Source organism: Oryctolagus cuniculus, chromosome 2 (assembly GCF_051225735.1).
Source record: "Oryctolagus cuniculus isolate XC-2025 breed Fujian yellow rabbit chromosome 2, ASM5122573v1, whole genome shotgun sequence".
Classification (NCBI taxonomy): Eukaryota; Metazoa; Chordata; class Mammalia; order Lagomorpha; family Leporidae; genus Oryctolagus; species Oryctolagus cuniculus.
Genome location: NC_142868.1, coordinates 18498302 through 18522341, shown reverse-complemented (window position 1 = coordinate 18522341; position 24040 = coordinate 18498302). Strand labels below are relative to the sequence as shown.

The 24040-nt window shown below is 37.9% G+C and overlaps 1 long non-coding RNA gene and 1 pseudogene across 21 annotated transcripts in view; one reads left to right on the top strand and one right to left on the bottom strand.

The window, feature by feature from the left end:
• The window catches only part of LOC149127696 (uncharacterized), a 190314-nt gene that overhangs the window by 112007 nt on the left and 54267 nt on the right, over positions 1 to 24040 (bottom strand). For all 21 annotated transcript variants that reach the window (XR_016229811.1, XR_016229812.1, XR_016229813.1 and 18 more), the window contains one exon: positions 20081 to 20140. This is a non-coding gene — a long non-coding RNA (uncharacterized LOC149127696). The remainder of the gene's footprint in view (positions 1 to 20080; positions 20141 to 24040) is intronic.
• Positions 7 to 20019, top strand: LOC149127697 (small ribosomal subunit protein eS27-like pseudogene; annotated as a pseudogene).

Here is a 24040-nt window from a genome sequence, read left to right as displayed (position 1 = left end):
AATATACTTCCCACAAAGGATCTTTTCCATCCCTGTCTAAAAGAGAATAAAAAACACTAAAGGTGCCTGATGCAGAGCCACGATTCCTACTTCTTGGATGTGAAGTGCCCAGGATGCTATATCATCACCATGGTCTTTAGCCAAGCACCAATGTTAATTGTGTATGCTGGCTGCTCCTCTGTTCTCTGCCTGGCTACAGGAGGGAAACCAAGCCCTACGGAAGGACGCTCTTTAAGAAGGAAGCAGCACCAGAAGCATCCCGAATTAAGGTGAGAGGGACTTATCTCAGTAAACATATTTTGGATTTTTTTTTTAGCAAAAATATATTTTGGTCAAAAGATCAGTGTTTGCTAAGAGTTTGGTAGGGAAGATAGATTAAGCACAGAGTTTTTTAGCGTTGCAAAACTATTCTCTATAATACTGTGATTGCACATGCAATAATACGTTGTTCAAACCTATAGTATTTTGAGCACTAAGAATGATTCTTAAGATATGTGAATTTTAATAGAAAATTTAAAAGGTCAGGGAATTCCTGAAGCAGAATGCCAAAGTAATCTGAGAATATAATTGTATTACGAATATATAAACAAAGTGGGAGAAAAATGTTGACCCAAGTAATGTTAGCGAATATGTGGCGTGCATCTGGTATAGTAGTTAAGATTTCTTATCCCATATCAGAATACCTGGGTTCAAGTTCTGGTTCCACTATGCTCCTGCTTGCAGATTCCTTGTAATGCAAACCCTGGAGGGAAATATCAGGTAATGGCTAACTTGGTTGAGTCCCATAACCCATATGAGAGTTCCATGCTCCTTGTATGAGCCTGACCCAGGCATAACTGTGGTAGGCATCTAAGAAATGAACCACTGGGTCTCAATCTCAAGATATCTTTCTCTCTCTTCTCCTCTCCTCTCCTCTCCCCTCCCCCCCCCATCTCTCTCAGCCTTTTAAGTAAGATACATACATAATTATTTTAAAAAGGAAATAGAGACCATGACACTAAAGACTAAAGGAATTGTAACTTAGACCTGTACTTTAGTTGATAGAATTGCTTTCTCTGAGATTCCAAGCTGGCACTTGTGACCTAGGTATAAATCTATACTAGCACTGAATGATTAAGTAAATGGATGATTATGTAAATCCAGACTCCTCAATATTAAAGCAGAAATTTACAGATTAGCAAAAGGAGCATCTAGAATGATCCAAGTGTTAATGGCTGAGAGTTGGAGTCATAAGTATCAACACCTATTTAATTTAATAAAGATACAAATGACTACAGATAGAAATATTTATAGATGAGTACATATACATGAGCTAGTTTATTTCCTTGCCCTGTCAGCTGCAAGAGCAAAATAGAAATTAAACATCAGTAGTAATGAATATATCTAGGACTCAGATCATAGATTCTAATACTATTCTCTAATTAAATGAACCAGGATTTCTTGGAGAAACAGCTAATTCTTATCCTGTGGCAAGAAATGTACAAAGTGAACTTGGAGCATACTGTAATGATAGAAAATCAGTATTTAAAAAACACTGATAAGGATATGTTACTTAGGCACAGTATCATTTCAAAGAGCCTGCAAGAAAAGCTGAAACAATTAAAGCAATCAATTAAGATATTAGATTACAAACCAAAGTATAAAGTAGTGTCAATGTCCCCATACTAAGAGAATCAATTAATAAACAGGGAAAAAGAAAGCTCCAATGCAGAAGAATTCCAAGTGAATTAAGTACATTCTCCACTGTCCAAGAGGTAGAGTGTAACTTCCCATTCCTTTGAGTAAAGACTGCAGACGTTGACTTTTTGTTCCCCTGTTTAGCTTGGGAAAAGATGAAAAAAGAACTTTCTGAGATCTGAAACTGTAAACCACTACCCTTGCCAGGTGATCAAAGCTAACACCAATAGTGGTAAGTCAGGTTGATAGTTCATAAACTTGATATGATGTAGTGAAAATGGAACTTTATCTCTGGGGTTTTCCTCCTAAATGTCCTTAGTCCCAGTCTGATCATGAGAAAAGCATCAGGCAAATCCCAATTGAAGGAAGTTTCACAAAATAACTGATAAGTACTCCTCAAAATGCCAAGGTCATTATAAACAAGAAAAGTCTGAGAAACTTCAAGAGGAGGCTAAGAATACATGATGACAAAATGTACCGTGGCATCCAGAGAGGTTTCTGGAACAGCAAAAGGATATTAGGTTAAAAAAAAAAAAAAAAAGAAAGAAATCCAAATAAATGGGGAGTCAGACTGCATCAGTACTTGCTCATGAATTATAACAAATGTACTACAGCAATGTAGATGTTCATAATAGACACTGAAGGTAGGATTATTTAGGAAATCTATGTACTGTCCATTTAATTTTCATGTAAATTTAATTTTTTTTCTAAAAAAATTGTTTATCAACATTTTAAAATATAATGAATACATGAGGTTAGGAATTTATCACAGTGTCCTTCACTATCAGAAATACTAAAAAAGTACTCAGGCAGAAGGAAGATGATGGCAATGCGATGGTGGATCTGCAGAAAGAAGCAACACATCTGGGAAGGTGGATTCTCGTAGGATCTATTATTCCATATCTTCGTCTCCTTAAATCATAACTGACAGTCTAAGGCTAAAATAGTGCCAAAATATGGGGGTTTACAATCTGTAGAAATAAATATATGACAAAACTAACACAGTGCATGGGAGGGAACAAACAGAAGAGCTCTGCTTTGTTTCTTTTTATTTTTTTATTTTTTTATTTTTATTTTTTGACAGGCAGAGTGGACAGTGAAGAGAGACAGAGAGAAAGGTCTTCCTTTGCCGTTGGTTCACCCTCCAATGGCCGCGGGGTGGCCGGTGTGCTGTGGCCGGTGCACCGTGCTGATCCGATGGCAGGAGCCAGGTACTTCTCCTGGTCTTCTCCCATGCAGGTGCAGGGCCCAAGCACTTGGGCCATCCTCCACTGCACTCCCTGGTCACAGCGGAGAGCTGGCCTGGAAGAGGGGCAACTGGGACAGAATCTAGGCGGAGGATTAGCCTGTTGAGCCGCGGCGCAGGCCTGCTTTGTTTCTTATGCTTTTCATAATGTGGTAAAATATTATTGAAAGGCAGACTGTGAAAAGCTAAAGAAATGTACCTTATACACATCATAGCAACTGATATAATAAGTTAATATTGAAGATAAAAAGAATATTAAAAATAATTCACCGTAAGTCAGAAAATATAAATAAGGAACAAAAACCAGATGATTGAATACGAAGAATTTGCAAGATGGTAAATTTAAATACAAACACAATCATTAAATAAAATTCAAATTCTATAAGCAATCAAAAACCACAGATTTTCAAAAACAGAAAAATATGTAAAATACACTACCTATGAAGAAATCAATGTAAATATAAAGACATAAATGTGTTAATAGCAAAAGAATGGGGGCTGGCATGTGGTATAGTGGGTAAAGCTGCTGGCTTCCACACCAGCATCCCATATGGAGCCTGGTTTGAATCCTGCTGCTCCACTTCTGATCCAACTCCCTGTGAATGGCCTGCAAGAAGCAGTGGAGGACAGCCCAAATGCCTGGACCCCTGCCACCCATGTGGGAGCCTGAAATGAAAACCCTGGCTGCTGGCTTGCTCCTGAACGGGCCATGTGGCCATCTGGGGAATGCACCAGCAGATGGAAGGTCTCTCTCTCTCTCTCCCTGTATCTATCTGTATTTTCCTGTATCCTGTATCTCTCCCCTGCAGCTCTTTCATTTGCCTAATAGTTAAGACACCTCTGAGGACACCAATGTCTGAAATCAGAGTTCCTGGGGTTAAGTCCCAGCATTGGCTCCCAATTCCAGTTTCCAGCTCATGCACACATTGAAAGGCAGGAGTTTCTAATTCTAGTAATTATTCCCTGCCAACCACATGGGGAGATGCAGGTTGAGTTCTTGGCATTAACTTTGATATAGCCAAGCACAAACTGTTGCAGGAATTTGGGGAGTGAATCAGTGGATGGAAGAATCCTATCTATCAGCTTTCAAATATATAAAATAGATAAATAGCAATTTTTTAAAAGGAGAAAAGTAAGTATTAGATAACAAAAATAATGAAACAGTTATCAAAAAATACGATTCAAAAGGATTTGTGCAATAAGGGAGTCCAAAATAGATGAATAAAGTTATGAATATAGAAGAAAATATATTATAATTAATGCTAGAAAATTTAACACTGAAAATGGAGCTCCTTTTTATAAAAAAATTATTTGAGAGTCAGAGAGAGAGAGAGAGATAAATACAGAGCTCCAACATGCTGATTCACTGTCCAAACGTTCAAACTGGGCCAGACAGAAGTTAGAAGCTAAGAGTTCAGTCTATTAACATGAGCCATCACAGCTGCCTCCCCGTATCTTCACTGCCAGGAAGCTGGAGTAAGGTGCTATCGGAACTTTAACCTGGAGCAGGAATCTTAACTGCTAGACTAAACACTCGGCCTGAAAAAGGAATTTTATTAAAATTCTATAGCTAATACTGTATTAACAGTAAAAACTGTTTTCTCTCTATGATCAGGAAAAGGCAAGTCTGCCCTCTCCACTTCTATTTAACATAGTAGCAGAACTTTCAGCAAAGAGTATAATGCAAAAAATAAATAAAACACAAAAGAAAAAAATGTATTCATAGATGGCATAATTTTTGATGGAGAAAATTCGTGACAAATCTACCACCGAAAAATGGCTCAAATACAAAGGAATAACTGGCAAGGTCATAGGATACAAGGATGACAGAACAAAAGGAACTGCATTTCTATACACTAGCACCGTACAACTGGAAATCTAAAAATTAAAAAAGTACTTTTTATAATAGCATAAAAATTACAAAATTTAATAGAACATAGCAAAACCTATACAATGCAAACTAGAAAACATCACTGGGGAACATTAAAGCCTGAAATGAAAAAGTACTATGCACATTGGATGACTATTACTGATATACACTAATATTCTGGCAAAATTGATTCAGCAATTCAAAGCAATCTCAAGCCAAATCTCATCAGGATTATTTTACACTTTATTTCATTTTTTTAAAAGTTAAGAAGATGATTCTAAAATTTAGACAAAATTGAAAGAGAAGAAAAAGAGTTATCACTAGCTGGCTTTAAGATATTAAGATAAAGATACAGTAATAAAACCTTTATTTATTCACAAATAATATAATTACACAGAAAAACACAGAAGGCAAATGGGCTCTCTACCATTAGTCACTGTAAAAATACAAATTAAAAACACAATGAAATGTCAATACCTCCCACTGAAGTAATTAAAATTTGAAAAACTGACAATAAATGCTTGTGATGATATGGAAAACTAGAACTCTACATACATTGCTTGTGAAATGTAAGATTGTATACCACTCTAGAAAACTGACAACTTTGTATAAATTTATATACAAATTAAATAATTCACTAATCCTATTCTTAGATATTTTGGTGGGCAGGTTAAGGTGCCACCTTTGATGTCCATATGGTCATTGCTTTATGTCTTGGCTGTTTCATTTCTGACCCAGCTCCCCGCTAAAGCATCTGGGATAGCAGCAGAAATGGCCCAAATATTTGGGTTCCTGATACCCACATGTGAGAGCTTGAATTTCCTGGCCCTGGCTTCGACCCAACCCAGGCCTGGCCAACGTGGCCATTTGCTGTGTGAACCAGCAAATCTCTCTCTCTCTCCCCACCCTCTCCGTGTACCTCTGCCTTTCAAATAAATAAAATCTTTTCAAAAAGTCTATCTTTACTCAAAGATACATCAGTAAATGGCTGTTGTGAATAAATATATATTGTTAGTTGATATAAACAAACAATGGTAATAATGCAAATATACATGATGTTACAAATGAATAAACATTCTGTAATATATCCATATAGTGGAATAGTACTCAGCAATAAAAGAATAAGCTAGTGATACAGGTAACAACATGGATTAATTTCAAACACATCCTGCAATATGAAGAAGTTATATGTTCTACGCCATGAAATTTTTGGAAAGGGTGAATATACAAAGATGATACCAGAAGAGAATTCTGGGAGCCAAGAGATGGGGCAAAATATTGTGAAAAGAAGAAAATATCCTACTTTTATTCTGATGATTATATAATTCATTTGTGTAAACTCAACAAACTGTATACTTAAAAGGGTGAACTTTATTATTTATAAACTATACATCAATAAACCTAGCATAGAAAAATTAACTGAAGAAATAATAGTGATCTTTGTCTTATTCTTGACTTCAGGGAGAATAATTGTAATGTTTCACAATTAGACATAATGTTGGTTGTCAGTTTGAAACAGATAGCTTTCATTGTCTCGGGAATTTATTCTTTATCTCCTATTCCTAATTGACTAACATTTTTTATCAATAATTGATGTTGAATTATTTTGAAGTATTTTTTCATTGTCTATCAAGATAAAATTTTCTTTCTTCTCCTTTGATCGATTGTTGTGATGAATTATTACTTTGTTTCCTAATATTGAACTGTTCATACATTCCTAAAATAAAACCTATTTGGTCACAGTGTTTTATTATTTAATAAGCAGCTACATTTGATTTGCTAATATTTTGTAACTATTGTTCTCAAGATGTTTAGTCTCTTTTCAATGCTCCGTTTTTTCTCATGGTGTGGTACAGGGTATTGCTTGTTTTATAAATGAAATTGAGAAGCTTTTGATCAATTTCTATAATCAGAATTGGTTAAACTGAAATCAGTTTCAAAGAAATCAACCTAGATTAGTTGGTTAAAATGACCTTTTGGTAATTGTTTTCTTAATAATATTTTCTATTGTTTTATTTTATGAGATTGATTTTTAAGTTGCATCATAAAGCAGTCATTTTTACAATAAATTCCTTTCTGGAAAATTGCCCATCTCATGCATATCTAAATAATCTTTTTTCATATACTTCATATTTGACACTATATGCCTTTCGTTTTTGACTGCAGTATAATATCCTGTCTCTTTCTGTCTTCATTGTTGGTGTCAAAACTTTCTGTAATGTCAGGCCGGCACCTCAGCTCAATAGGTTAATCCTCCACCTAGCGGCGCCGGCACACCAGGTTCTAGTCCCGGTCGGGGCGCCAGATTCTTCCCGGTTGCCCCTCTTCCAGGCCAGCTCTCTGCTGTGGCCCGGGAAGGCAGTGGAGGATGGCCCAAGTGCTTGGGCCCTGCACCCCATGGGAGACCAGGAGAAGCACCTGGCTCCTGCCATCGGATCAGCACCGTGCGCCGGCCACAGCGCGCAGGCTGCGGCGGCCATTGGAGGGTGAACCAACAGCAAAGGAAGACCTTTCTCTCTGTCTCTCTCTCTCACTGTCCCCTCTGTCAAAAAAAAAAAAAAAAAAAAAAAAAAAAAAAAAACTTTCTGTAATGTCAGTAGCTCACAACACTCCATATAACTTGAAATAGCTTGGACATTCTTTCAATATGAACTGTGTGAGCAAAATTTCAGAACTAGTGAATTAACAATTGTAACACAAGAAGATAAAATACATGTTAAATTTAGTCTTGTGTTTTAATGTGATTTTTTTAAAGATTTATTTGAAAAGCTAAATTGCGGCAGGGGGAAAAGAGAGACAATCTTCCATCTGCTGGTTCTTTCCCCCAGTGACTGCAGTAACTGGGTTTGGGCCAGGCTAAAGCCAGAAGCCAGGAGCTTTTGCCAGGTCTCCTATGTGGATGCAGGGGCCCAAGCACTTAGGCCATCCTCCAGAGCTGTCCCAGGTGCATTAGCAAGGAACTGGATCTGAAGTGGAACATTCCAGACACTAATTTGCACCTACATGGGATGCTGGCACAGCTCACAATGCCGGTCCCAAATTTAATTTTATTTTGTGAGTCTTCTTTTTTTCTGCCATGATCTACTTTTTAATATTTTTTAATACTGATTTGGAATTTAGTAATCCTGTTTTCATTCTGCATTTTCCTCTATTTTAAATGTCTGTGAAAAAAATGAGCTTATATAGAATTACATGTTAAAATAACATATTTTGTCTCAAATTCTTCTGCATTGGATGCTTATTTCTTCTCTCCTATTTGTTTTTTTACTCAATTATTGATATTCCTGTGGACTCATGGATATCGATTTTTGTCATCAAAAGTTACTTTGCTTATTTTATTTCAGCTTTGGCCATTGAGAGCCCTTTTAGTGTCTTGTTTATCCTTTGACATAACCGCATCTCAATAGGGTTTTGCAGTTCGCTTTGTTTGGTTTTGTGAGTATTTCATTATCTCTGGCACTATAAGATGTTCTAGGCCCCAGTCCAAGAATCAGCCATTTGTTCAAGGAGCCCTGGCTCCTTTTTCTGGAGAATAGCACTTTAGAACCAGAATTGGGTACCATGTAGGTTCACAGATACAGGAGTGTTTCGACTTCTGCAATATCAGTTGACAGAGCAAGGAGAAATTATGTGTATACTAACCAATATAAATATTTCTCTATGTAATCCATCTATATGAATATAAACCTAAATTTTATTGATATTTCCAATTCTGATCTACTAAAACAAATGAGTCTGCTGCCCTCCCCTTGCTTATCCATTGTTAATCTTGACTGTGGGCTACATATAGTGACTTCAAAAGAACAGTGTCAAACAAGAGGAAGAAAAGAGAAAACTTTCAGGAGAGACACCTGACAATGTGATGTTAGCTAGGTGATCAGAGTTAACCTCAATAGTGGTAAGTCTTATGGATTGTGTGTGCCTTTGTTATGAGGTGATAAAAATGGCACTTTACCTCATAATCTTCCTCCCCTAAACTCACAGCTTAGCCTAATCATGAGAAAAAATATCAGATAAATCCCGTCTGAAGGACATTCTATACAAGACATGACCACTATCCCTCAAAACTCTTAAGGCATTCAGATACTAGGAAAATCAGAAACTCATAGCCAAGAGCAGTAAGGAGACATGACAACTAGATGTGAAATGGGACATCACAACAACAAAAGGATTTTAGATAAAATCTAAGCAAGTCTGAATAAAATACGGACTTCAGTGATAAGTTGCAGTTCATTTGGCAAAAATGTAACATATACTAGATGCTAATAATAGAGGAAATAGATTATATGCAAACTATACTATATATTGTTAAATTTTTTCTACAAATATATAGCTGTTCTAACATAAAAATATTTTTAAACAGAACATTTCTAATCACTACCCATTAATACCTGAAAGAACAGGACATTTATATTCTACTTTTTTCTTGCAATCTAATATTTTAAATTATAATTATTATTTCACATTTTAAAGTATCTCTTCAAATAATATATTTTCATATTTGCTAATTAAAATATATTTAAAGTAACTCTTGAAATAACTGTATTGGTTTATTGTTCACTAATATTTAGCGAATAACATCTTAGGAAGTTGGTTAACTTTTTAAATCAGCAGATCATTTATCATAAATATAATTTAAACATAGTTGATATGTCAAATTTTTAAAGATCTACCTTCTACTGAACTGATCCCTATAATGATAGAGTAAAATAACAGTCTCTGAAGTAATATAGAAGTACTAGAGATACACTACGCTTGAAAATAAACTTTCTTCTGAAAATAATCTGAAACATTCAGAAAAATGGAAAAGAGAATACTGTTTTCAACATATAATTCAATGGTATTTATTTCTACAATTATATAGCACCTAAAATTATAGAATATATACCAGTGGTGGTATCATTTGTTGAGACAAGGGAACAACCTTATAGTGGAGACAGAAAGGGAATGCACTGTAGGACATTAGTGTGGAGATGTTCTGTAAACAATTAAACACACTACTTTGGCATTATACAAATTGCCCAGGTTTAAACTGCAGATTTAAAACGAACAGAAAAATAAAATCCATAGAAAATAGTAGTTAGAGTTAAAAACATTCAGATTAAGAAGGAAGGAAAACGTCAAGGGAAAAACTGATACCAACACTGAGTGTGAGGGAACGGAGGCAAAGCAGGGGCAAACAATTAAGTGGAGAAATGAGACACTGTGGCTACTTGAGCAGCAAGGGAGATTCACACCGAGAGTAAACTACAGGGGTCAGTGGATGAAGCCAGGATCGCATGGACAGCTAGAATACTCAACATCACTGATCCCTCCCAGAAGCTGGCCGTCTAATATCTAACTTGTCCCTCCAAAAATTCTGCCTAAACCAAATTGCCCTTGCCCTCTAACTCAAGAAAAACTAGAATTCAAATAAACTAAGAAGCTGACATAGGACCTTTACATTGTGTTTTGTGCTATTATAGAATACAAGATACTGGGTCATGTATAAAGAGAAGAAATTTACTTGTTTCATGGTTCTGGAGGCTGAGAAATTTATTATCAAGGGGCCACAACTTCTTGCTGTCTCACAACTTGGGGGAAATTCTCACCTGGCAAGAGAGAGCACAACTCCCCACTATAACATGCCCCTTCTCTCAATATCAACATTCCCAAGTCCATTCATAACAGCCATTTATAACAGCCATATCCTCATCCACTATTCCTCCTGAAAGGTCTCACTTCTCAATAGTGTTGCAGTGGAGATAAAGTTTACAATACATGAACTTGGAGGTACATTCCAACCACTGCAGTCACAATGCTAAGAAGCTAAAAAATTGAAATTGAAACCCTAGTCTAAGGATCCCAAATCCATACTTTCTTCCTTTTTCTGGACCCAAAGAATATGCAAATAACGGTGTTATTTTTAAATACTTTTAATCTAATGCTGATGGGAAAGCCCAGATTTCCAAAAACGAAGAAAGCCATTGGAAGTGACAACATGGACATTTTTGAAATTACTTTGTTGAAAAGGAAGATAAGGTAATAATTCAAGAAAAAATTGTGGAAGAGTAAAATTAAAATAAGAATTCTTAAGGGGATTTCATCTCTTAGGAGAAATGATCAGCAGAGGCAAAGTGGGAGATGCCCGAGAAGAAAACGAAGGACTACAAGAATAAAGAACGGGCTGGCGCCACGGCTCACTAGGCTAATCCTCCGCCTTCTGGCACTGGCACACCAGGTTCTAGTCCTGGTCGGGGCGCCGGATTCTGTCCTGATTGCTCCTCTTCCAGGCCAGCTCTCTGCTGTGGCCCGGGAAGGCAGTGGAGGATGGCCCAAGTGCTTGGGCTCTGTACCCCATGGGAGACCAGGAGAAGCACCTGGCTCCTGCCATCGGATCAGCGCGGTGCACCGGCCGCAGCGCGCAGGCTGCGGCGGCCATTGGAGGGTGAACCAACGGCAAAGGAAGACCTTTCTCTCTGTCTCTCTCTCTCACTGTCCACTCTGCCTGTCAAAAAATAAATAAATAAATACATACATACATACATACATACATACTAAAGAACGGTCCCTGAAATGGCAGGAGACTGGAACAACTGATGCACCGTCAGCAAACAATTGTTCATCACTGTCACTGCAGGTGGAGAGAACAGTGAGGAAACTCTGTGGGCAGGAAGTATGAAGATGCCTACATTCCTGCCCAGAGGCAATTAGTGTAGCTGATTTTCCCCGGGACAAAGGAGGTGAGAGTCAGGTGGGCACATAGGTATCTCAGAAAAATAGTGATGCATGTGTTATATGTAGCTGAAATTGGAAACAGAATTAGAGCATAGAGTTTACAAAAGGGCGGAGTGCTATTTCAAAGAAAGAAACAAATGGATATTCAAGATTATAGATCAAAGAATAGTTGTCAACTACCAGTTCCCATACTCAGGTTCTATGGATCACTAGGCTTTTTTGTTAAAGATATATTTATTTACTTGAAAGGCAGAGTTATACACACACAGAGAGAGAGAGAGCGAGCGAGCGAGAGAGACAAACAGAGAGAGACAGAGAGACAGAGAAAGAGGCAGAGAAAGTTTGGAAGACAATGAATTGATCTTCCATCTTCTGCTTCACTCCCCAAATGGCCTTATTAGTCAGGGCTGGGTCAGGCTGAAATCAGGCACTTCCTTCAGGTCTTATACTTGGATGCATGGGCCCAAGCATTCGGGGCATTCTCCACTGCTTTCCCAGGCATATTAGCAGGGAGCTGGATCAGAAGTGGAGCAGCTAGGACAAGAACTGGTGCCCATATGGGATGCTGGTGTTGAAGGTGGCTGCTTAACTTGATATAACACAATGCCAGCCCTCATTAGCCTGTTTTAATTGCTCATGTAAATTTGGTAAATCTTCCTTATTCAGAATAAATATTAGTATATGAAATCTTTCAGTAAAGAAACATTTCAACTTTTATTAACCCCCTACAATCCCCTGTTTATTTGACCATATACTGTTTCATTGCCCTGTGTGTAGCTCCTATTCACATCCTAAAACATTGTTACTGAAATAACATAATTTGATAACTGATGGTGTAAAGAAAGCAGAGACATTAAAAAAAACTTGCCTAAAGCAGATTGGAGTGAAAGAGTGAGTCTTAGAATTTAAATTCCCAGAGCTGGTATATATCTGTAGTAGTACAGGCTCTATATGACTCAGCACAATAGGTAGACTGCAGTAGAAGGGCACTTGAGTTGAAAAGATCAAGAACAACAGAGATAGACTGTTGAGAAGTTTGTCCATATAGACAGAAAATTAATCTACGGTCATATTAGGATTTGATGGGAAATTGAAGACCAGCTGCTAACACAGTGGTCAGGTGTTAGAATTTATTTTGAGGCTAGAAGATGAGAGCATTTCACAGCAATAGAGGATTCATAGCTGATCATTGGGAACATGTAGTAACAAAGGCAAAAATGGAGTAGTATCTTTGACCATAATGAAAATAAAAGTTCTCCTATCTTTAAAAGCTGTGTTCTAGGATCATGGGAATGTAAGTGATCTCTCTTTGGAAATTCGGTGGAAGAAGAGATAGTACCACTGCAGAGATCCAAGTTGTGTGTTGTTGATGTTTCTTAAGGAAGAAGATACCAGTTGAGTTTAATGTGCCCCCTCTCCCACAACCACCACCAAAATCCATATGTTGAAGTCCTAACCCCTACTACCTCAGATAGGACATTATTTGGAGAGAGAGTCTTTACAGAGGTGATCAATTGAAAAATGAGGTTTTTAGGGTGGGCCCTAATCCAATATGACTGGTGTCCTTATGAAAGGGGGAAATTGGAGCACAATGATTCGCAAGAGGGAAAATAATATGAGGAGACACAGGGAGAAGATGGTAATCTATGAGCCAAGGAGAGAAGAAAGGAAGAGATCTTCCTTCATCAACCTCAGAGGGAAAAAATTCTAGCGACACCTTGATTTTGGAACTTCTGGTCTCCAGAACTCTGAGACAATACAGTCTACCATTGAAATCACTCAATTTCTAAAATTATTTTTTATTTTTAATTAGTTTTTATTTCAAACTCAGAGAGACAAAGACAGTGAGATATTCCACCCACTGGTTCACACACCAAATGCCCACAAGGACCAGGATTGGGCCAGGTGTGACATTATAAACTGAGAATTCAATCCAGGTTTCCCGCATGAGTGAAAGGGACCTAAGTATTTGAGCCATCACCTGCTGCCTCCCACAGTGGACATTAGCTGGAAGGTAGAATCACAAGCAGAGCCAAGACTAGAACCTAGGCACTCTGATAAGGAACGGGGTCATCCCAAGTGGTGTCTTAAACACTCAGTCAACCACCTGTCCTGTAGAACTTTGTAGCAATAGTGCCAGCACACTCCCCCCCCCCCACACACACACGAATGCATTGAATTAAAAAGTTGAGGTTGAATGGAAAGTGATCAGTATTTATTTCTACTTTTTTAAATCATGAAGTAAGCTTTTCAAACAACATAGAAATGAGGTCTAGGGTAGGAAAGATATTGGGAGCTGATTTTCTCTTCCCTAGAAACCTGACACCATCCATACTTTAGACTCAATGCCAGATGAGTAGGTCATTGTTGCTCCATTGTTGTTAAAAATTAGGAACTTGCCCCAGAGTGCTCTTTTCCTTTAATCAGTGTGCTCTCAAATGTCACAACATCATAGAGGGGTACATATGACCTCAATGTTCTCATACAATCTGCACTTATATTTTAATATCCCTTTATGAAAGCTAATCTTGGGCAGGTTGGCTGGCACTTTGCTTCTCAGAGGAAAGATGGAAAATGCCTCTCCTTTTGGGGACAACCATTCTGTTCACATCTTTTTACTCTCTGAATTTACTTGTTCACTACCTAGGGCACTTACTACATAAAGATTCATGTTTGATGGGGACAAGTTTTTCATTGCACATGACACCTTGAATGGAAATTCAGGAACCAATGATCCTCTGATGTACACAGAACTCAATATTTTAGCAAATCATTTCACTGGGGGTCAGGATTTTTCTATATACTCTAAAATATTTCTGTCTCTAGAAGACAGTAGAAGGAAGAATCAGTATGGTGTAGCATGGTTTTCTTAAATCTATATAAAAATGAACACAGCACAGGCTGAGGTGCCTTCTTTTCCACCTGTCAGCACATTCTTTACAATCATGCATAAACCTTATTATCGCACTCAGTGTGTTACTGCAAAAATTACTCCAGCCTCAGAACCATCCCTCTGGCACTTTGAGTAGAATTCAAACTCTAGTGCGGTTAATGTTAAAAAACCAGCAAGTAAAGGAGATGGTAGAGCAATAGCATTTTCCTTTTGCAGGAAATATTTTGCAACTCATTCCTTCTATTGTATGCACAAGGGTAAATATTTTGCATTGGATAAGATACTTCCTGATGACACACATTTGGCCCTGATAAAAATTTTCCATTATATTCACATATATTAACCTTTGATGAAAAGACCAGAGAAGGAAAAGGCTGGAGAAGAATATGGCATAATTTCAGAGATTTTTTTTTTGCATTAACCTTTGAGTTCTGAACTGTTGTAGTTGTGTGTTTGGGGGCATATTTGGATAGAGACATTACTGCCATCCAGTTCATATTTATGGGCCTGACCTTTGTATGAGAGTAGACTGCTTTGAAGCACAGTTATTTTTAATTGCTTTATGTGTCCAGGGAGACTCTTCTTTGACTGTGTCAGTTATATACAGTACCCTGGCACATATGTTTGCTCAATGAATCTTTCAATGACTGGATATTTATAACCTCATCTGAACACAAGAGGAGGAAATGCTACATTTTGGGGTGGTATGTGCATGGTGTGTTTGTGTGAAAATGCATTTTATTGTCAATGTTGCCATAGACTTAATGAGGTGACAGGAAGAATTAAAATGACAGATCATATGGGCTGCACTGCACGGGAGCCATCTGAGATACAGTGTCCTATAATGCAGCTCAATAAACCCAGGCTGTGTGAAACCCTTAGTGTCTGATTCATGGCCACAGCAGGCCTACTCACAGAGGTTTAAGGAGAGATAGTCATGAGCTGGGTAGCAGGAGTCTGAAATTGTTACCAGAAGACAACGAGAAGTGCTGTGTGACAAGGCCATGCTGGAAATTTGTAAGAGTGCCGGGATCCTCGTTTATCATAAACAACGTGATTCTGTATGTGCCTGATGAGAAGCTAGGCAGAGTCATGGCTGAAGGCATGCATCTCAGGACAACTCATTTGGGAAAGAGCCCTGCTTTACCCTGGCTGCACATTGAAATCATACTTGTGAAGTATCTTCTGTGATTGGGTTACTGGATTGTGACAAGTATGCCATGGGACACCCTTTGCAAGTGAAAACATGGCCCCAGATCCAGCAGCCTCAACATCTCCTGGAGCTGGAGAATAATCAAGTCTCTGCCCCAACCCAGTCACAGACTCAGACCTTCTAGATCAAGAGTGGAAGGAAGAGAGGGATCTCCATTTTAATCAGCTTTCCAGGTAACTATTCTACACACCAAGTAATAGCCTTTAATGGATGATACAGGTGCTGAGAAAGGAAATGAAATCAGCAAATGAATGAATTATCCATACCTAAATGTTTATAGCAGTCTTATTCATTATAGCTAAGACAGGGAGTCAACACTGATGCCCACCAACTGATGACTGGATAAAGAAAATGTGGCATGCACATATGAAATAATATTCAGTCATAAAAGAATGAAATTCTTTTTTTTTTTTTTTGACAGGCACAGTGGACAGTGAGAGAGAGAGACAGAAAGGACTTCCTTTGACGTTGGTTCACCCTCCAATGGCCGCTGCGGCTGGCGCTCTGCGGCCGGCACACCATGCTGATCCGATGGCAGGAGCCAGGTACTTCTCCTGGTCTCCCATGGGGTGCAGGGCCCAAGCATTTGGGCCATCCTCCACTGCACTCCCGGGCCACAGCAGAGAGCTGGCCTGGAAGAGGGGCAACCGGGACAGAATTCGGCCCCCCCACTAGGACTAGAACCCAGTGTGCTGGCACCGCAAGGCGGAGGATTAGCCTATTGAGCTGCAGCGCCGGCCAAAAGAATGAAATTCTATCTTTCACAACAAAATGGATACAACTGACTGCACTGTGAATGATGGGTTGTAAGGATGTGGCTACTGTGGGGTGCTAGGACGAAGTCTGGGAAGGAAAGAGACAAGTACTAGCCTATGAGTGGTTATCCAGGCACCAAATGACAGATGTGGACCAGATCCACAGCAGTGGCTGGCTGTGAAATTGTTTTGTAAAGTGTGAGTTAAAGTGGAGTTAAGAGAAGGAAGGAGGAAAAGAAGGTGGAAGGAAAAAGAGAAAAAAGAGCAGGCTGGACGAAGGGAGAAACAACATGAAGAATAGAAGATAGGAATTCTAAGTCCTCAGCTAACTAGACATGTGAAGTCAAAGTGTTTCATGCAACATAATCACCACTGTTAGGCTACCCTAGAGGTATGGTATGATTTCTAGTACCCCAGGTCTCAGCCAATCAGTCAGATGGCTGCTGATTGGTTGGAATGAAAACTAATCAGAACCCTTCTTCAATGGTTCAATTGCTGCACAAATAGCCATTGCCAAGGTGAATTCAGTGAAAGGAAGCTAGCTGTTGCCAAGTACACAGTCTCCCAAAGGCAGCAAGAGCGGCAGCACAATTTCTTTTCTGACAGTCAGCAGCAGCTAGGTTTATTTGCAAGTTCCCAGAGAGTGACCCCCTCTCCCTTACACGCACACCTCTCCCCCCCACACCCCAGAGTTTTGTATTTAAGAAACATAATACAGGCTGTATTTCATATTGGATTTAGCATCAGAGTTATAGGAGCATATCAAGGGGAATAATTTGACCCAGAAGAAGTAAATCAATACATACCATTTTAACATGCAAAATGTGGATGGAAAAAAAGTGCTAAAAGCAATCATCCAAATAATATCTAAGGATGCCTTCAAGAGAACCAAACTGTTTGTACTGAGCTCAACTGTCAATTTGCTTTAGTTCCTGTTTCTTTGCTTTCTTTTTCTTTTGTGGAATTTAATTACTGGTATGAAGCAGAAGTTACCTATCTGACACCATTAAAGCTATTTCTAAGAACTTTGAGGTTTTTCTGAGGGGTGGGGTATGACTCCATTTCAAACAAATGATATGTTGCTTTCATCTTGATGAATAATTGAATAATTCCCCTGAAGACAGCAAGCCTGATTTTAGAAAATATCCAGACAAAAATATTAAAAGGAAGTACCCATTCAGAAGAGGTGGTTATGCAAATAAATGAAGTTACATTACTTGTGATTCCAGATCAGATCTTAAACAACTCTTTCCAATTCACTACAGAGATTCCCATTCAAAATTAACAATTCAGCAAATCCAAACCCACTTTTCAATGGATTGGTATTTTATATGGGAGGGCCAGGAAGTAGATAGATTATGCCAAATAAAATGGGTAAAATAAAGGAAACCATTATTATACAAGTTTATGAAACCAAAGTGGCATTGCAAAATCATAAAGTTAACAGTTAAAAAGAGACATTATATAGAGAGCTGTTTTGGGATAGTTTCTAAAAAATGTGCTGCCTTGCTACTTCATAGATTAACATTGAAATCATGGTTTAAACAATTTTAATGGTACTTCTGACGTTAAAGCCTGCAGTATTCTTGTCCCCAAGGTTTAAAACAGAAAAAACATGTGCAGGTTCTACACAGGAACACATTCCTGTTTGGAAGCACTCAGTTTTTCTGAACACCCGCCAGCCCAACAGCTAGTAAAGTTTGGTTTTTACAGTTTCTATAGAACCAGAAGCATTTTCCTACACATTCCAAAGGTCCATAATTGTGCTTTACCCAGTTCAGCCTCCTCAAGGTTGGTACATAATTAATGAGGTGCTGGAAGTACTCTAGAATTAGTTTTCATCTAAATAAAGGTGCCTGATGTTTATCTGTTCCTTTGTACTCATTGTTGCCTTGAATACACCAAGCTTCCTGTTGGTACAGCGAACTATCGATTTGCTGACTAATCTTTTTATCTGATCATTATAGATTGTAACTCTCAGTCTATAACCTTTACACACACTGCTATTGTGGTTAAATAAAACACAATACAAAATAATTAACACATTCCTATATTGATATTTCTCTTCCAAGCAAAAGCAGAAGACTTCGATTTGACAACTGGACATCCATGTTTTTAGAGAAACGAATAAATAGAAGATGAATATACAATCCTTAGTTTCTTAATATAAATTACTCAGGAAGAAATAGTATGTAGCCGTGGGGAAATCAACAGCTCCTTCAATTGGATTGCTTCTGTCACTGTATGGACACAGTCTTGTTTGATGTCCTCCTACCATTTGTCTTGTGTGGAGCCTTTTATCTAAATCCCAAGTAATGCAGTCATCAGGGCTGCAATTCAATAATGGCTCCACAGGAGCTGTCATCCACAGTTTGCTATTCATCTTGTAAAAGGCTTTGAGTTTTCAAAGTACCAAGGAAGGTTGGCATTTCAATGCCTCAGACAGATCACTGAAAGTTCTTTTGTGTTCACAAGAAAGGGAGTGAAATTGAGAATGGAGGGACATTAAATGGCCAACCTTCTACTCTACTTGACTACCTAGCCTTAACCTCAAGCTATACGAGGCAGCAAAAACATTAGTCCAGAAGGGAAGATTCAAGGAATGGGGATGTGCTGAGTGGTATTTAACTTTACACTGAGTTTTACCACTTCAATTAAGAGGTCACACATTTCTGACCAGAAAAAGGAAAATTACACAATGCAATGATGAGAAAGAGAATTCCTTGAAACATCTTTAGAATCAAAGCATTTCAGAAATAAGAGCATCTTTAAGGAGTTTACAGATGAATGAACAGAAGTTGACAGTGAGAATGATTAGTTTCAAGTCTGATGTGCGGTTGTTCTTTGTGACAACCGCTGGGCTTCGCCTACTATTCTTAGATCTTATTGCTGAGCTTGTTACCACAAGTATAGCTATTTCTCTGGTCCATTCAGGTTTGGCTTCCTAATTTTCTGTGATCATGAATTAAATGCACAGAGTCAATAGCCCAATAAAGGATAAAAATTTCTGGGGGTATGGAGATATTAAGCAAAACACAACTTTACCAGATCTATGAAACAACTGATTTGGTAGCACTTGAGTGTAATGGAGGGCAGAGCCACTTTCCTGGGACTGAAACCACCCCACTGCTATGCTAATTCACTAAGATTCTGTCCTCAGTTTGCACACTTGCCTGACAACAACTGTAACACAATAGAGTTCAGAGTAGTGGAAGAGACTTATAAGTCTAATCTGCATTATAATACCTGTAGAATCTTGGGCAAGCCATTTAGTTCTTGGGCTTCAATTTCCTCATGTAATGAGAGATTCAGAATAAAATATTTTGAAGGTATTTTTCTTTACACAATATTATGATTCTGTAAATGGGATAGGTGATGACTGTGTTTTCTGTGCAAATTAACAGGTTCATTTATTCATACATGCACCATCAAAATATCAACAGCTATATACTGAGTTCCTTCCACTTGTTAAGTTAGGTGTTGGCAACTGAAAATAGAATGGGTGGGAAAATCATAGCTTGTACCTGCCCTCATAGAACATGTAATCACATAAAGGAGACAGATCTTGTTGGTAATGACACCAATTCCACATTTGCAATTGTGGTAAATGCTAAAACCATAACATATGGTGCTGTGAAAGCTTATTAGTAGATGAAGTTTACCTGGTACAAGAGGACACAAACACTTCTCTGGGCATGCAATAACTAACCTGAGATCTGAAGGTTGGTGAGATGATCTTCTTCACAATCTGATCAGTCTAAAGTTCATCCTGAAAACAATGGAGAATCATTGAGATTTTAAGCACAGTGTAGTATAATCATATCTAAGACTATTCTTTCAAAAGTATAGAGTTGAAGAACAAAACCAGAGGTAAAATTATTTATCTGCCTTATGAGACAAGACAACTAAGATGAAGTTGTAGCAAGAATGCTGGGAGGTACAATAGTGATTGAAATATCAAGAATTGGGTCAGGATCCTGACAAAGATATGTGTGATTACTCCCTCAAGACTGGTTCTCAGGTTTGGACCCTAAATTTAAAAGTATCATTTCCTTGTAGTTTCTGAACAAGTTATATCATTGTCTATCAATTCACAAATGTTAGTTTAAAGCAATATTACATTTTTTAAGGAAAAAATGTCTCTTCTTCCTTCTTCTACTCATGTATCATTTAATGATGGGTTGCCATGGGAACACCCTTTAGTATCTGTGGCACTAATAAATAATTCTGGTGCTTTCCAAAGTTAAAATCATTACTCTCTCCTGGTTGGGGTAAAACAAGAATCTCTTGTAATTTTGTCAATCCTGTAATATAGACCATAGTTTATTAGATGTTGTTTTGTGAGCAAACTTCTCAGAAAGGTCACTGGCAAGTTGAAAATCCTGATTGATCATCTTAAAAGGATGTTCATGGTAACTGAAATTACCAAAATGGAAACATTTCCAAACAGATGCAAAATATTTTCTTAAAGGAACTTCCAGGTGTTCAGTCATAGCAGCAATTAAAGCCCAAAATATAACTTATTTTGTCTTAAACTCTTATTTCTAAGTTACAATTCTCTCCTGTATTTTCACTTTTCCACATTGGTCTTAGTGTTCCAAAATAAGCTTCATGGGATTCCAAAACCACACTTTCAACTCACAGCTGCATGCTTCATCTCTAAAATATGCTACTCATCTACTATCCCCTTGAGGCCAAGTTCAAATTTTTTAGTTCAAAATTTTCCTCCTCAGGGAGCCATTCTATTGTTTCATCATCTACTGAAATCTCTATTCTAAATGTTCATAAGTTTATTGTCTCTAGGATCCTTGAAATTTATATCCTCATACTGATTTTAATACATTTAGCATATATATTTGTGTGCATGCATATATAATCTATAGAAATCTATACAGGTATTTAATATATGCAAATATATCTATGTATGTACATACTAGACATCTAATATATAGAGATTGCCAAAAACCTGAGAAAACCTTTAAAGGACTGGGACAAAATCATTTACTTTTCATGTTTTCATTTTTATACCTCCTGAAAAGAATATCATCTAAAAAATAAACATTAGATAATACTATGATAGCTAATAGACAATACATGTGTTTAGAGTATCCATTAAAGAGTGTTTTGAATTCTTCCAAGCCAATTAGAATTCAAATATGTTCAATATAAAGAACAAAGTATTATCCTGACATTTCCAAAGAAATTAGTTGATTCAGGTTAACTGTTCTTAATGAGACCAAAGCTACAGGTACTTCTAATATAAAGATTCCTCAAAACAAGAGTTAATATGATAGGGCATGCATTGTGGTAGAGCAGGTAAAGCCACCATCTGCAAAGCCGGCATTACATATGGGCACTGGTTTGTGTCCTGGCTGCCCCACTTCCAATTAAGCTCCCTGCTAATGGCTCAAGAAAAGTAATAGAAGATGACCCAAGTACTTGGGTCCTTGCCACCTGTGTGGGAGACCCAGAAGAAGTGACTGGCTCCTGGCTTCAGCCTGGCCCAGCCCTGGCTTTTGTGGCCATCTAGGGAATGAAACAGAAGATGGAAGTGCTCTCTCTCTTTCTCTCTGTAACTCTGACTTCCAAATATTTTTTAAAAAGAATTAATATGGTAATCAAAGAAATAAAAATAGAGCAATTATTATAAAATCTGGTCCAAAAATCTCTACTGCTACTCAATGTGTTCATGTAGTTACCTTTTCTGAAATGAATGTTTTAGACTTTCATTAGAAGACTATGGGATTAAGTAGATATTAATATACCCAAAGAGGTGGCCACACTCAACCTCCTCAGAAATATATAGTCCTCAAATTAATGTCCATGACTTTCCTTAAAAGTTACAAGACAAAAAGGAATATGGAACATCACACCCATTGAAGATTTGGAAAACTGGGAAGATTTGAAGAGAGGATGGAAGAATTCCTCAGCGGAGCTGTATGAATCTTGCCTTGTGCTGTAACAGTCCACATGGTCTGGCCCTTGCCTATATTTCCATATTCATCTTGAAAAATTTAACCTGTCTGCAGCCTCATTGGATGTCTTTCAGAACTTTGAGCATCCGAGATCCTTTTACATCCTGAGCATTCACTGTAATTGGAATGTTCATTGAATAGAGCTCATAGTTTAACTGAAATGTCACTTCCTCAGACTGGCCTTCTCTGGCCATCTAATCTGATGTAAAATCTCTTCCTGCAAATCTCAACCTCCATCATCAAGATATATTTTCCTCAGTATTTCTCTCTCTCTCTCTCTCTCTCTCTCACACACACACACACACACACACAAACACACATACACACACATATATATATGGCCCACCTACCAAAATGATGATTAATTTATCTCTGGTATTCAAGTTTTTTTTTTAGACAGAAGTCATATCATCAATTATATTCCCTTTAAAATGCACAAATCTCACATTAGGCTCACAGGGGTTTACTTAAAACTGCCTATCTTTACTTGTGATGAACGATGAAGTTATGCCACCTCTTATCCTTGAGAAATGCATGAGGCTTATCACATAGCGATTCCCATGGATAGCTTGCTATCATTTTCTTTACTTCTCTGATGCTATTATATGTTCCAAGAGAACTAAGAGTTCAACATTGCAGGGAATGTTCCTTGATACTACTCTAAGTCCTCTTGGGTGCTCTGTCTCACTTTTCATTTTATCACCTGACAAATGCCCTTTCTGTCTTTACCAAAATCTCTATTTAAACAATTCAGCCCACCAAAATCTTTTTTAACAAATATGTATGTATTCCTCAGGAAAAAAAAATACTTTTCCAAGAAGACAATGAGATGTAGAAAAGACAGAGAAATAGCACTTTTCTAATTACTGGGGACATGGTCATGTATATAATAGATAAACTATCTACTTTCATGGAATTTATATTCTATATTGATAAGGCAGAGAAAATAAACAAGTGAGAAAAAAAAGTGTAACAGAGACAGGGGCTACTAAGGAAGGAAACTGTGGCATGCTGGGATTGAAGACTGAAATCTGGAAGAGTATTTTGGTTTTGGAGAGTGTTACATTTCCTGAGTAGCATAAATTAAAGTCAGAACTGTTTAAGGCAAACTCTATGGGTTCAAGCAAGATATTTTCCCATCTAGAGAACAGGCCGTCATGTGTTCTCATGTCATTTCCTTCTGCCAATGGGTGCCTTTGTTTTCAATAAGTTAGTCTTAAATAATCTCACCTTTAATTGGAGGGTAAGGTAGGATTCAGTTCTCATTGCATGAATTAAAATGGACATATCTGCTCCTGCTCTACAAAGTCAATTAAACCAGAAGCCTGTTATCGCCAGTGCTAGCTGATGCCTCAGACAGCCCAGACCTCTTTTGTTTTTGACTTGGGGGACACAATTTGCAAGGTCCCATCACAAAAGAAGCTTGCCCCACTTTATGAAGTATTTCAAAGGATATTTCCAATAATAATATATCCAAGCTAGATAATTTGTTATGGTAGTCTTTAAAAATTATTCCCGGGCCAGTGCTATGGCGTAGCGGGTAAATTTGCCGCCTGCAGTGACAGCATCCATATGGGCACCGGTTCAAGTCCCGGCTGTTCCACTTCTGATCCAGCTCTCTGCTATGGCTTGGGAAAGCAGTAGAAGATGGCCCAAGTCCTTAGGCCCCTGCACCCACGTGAGAGACCCAGAAG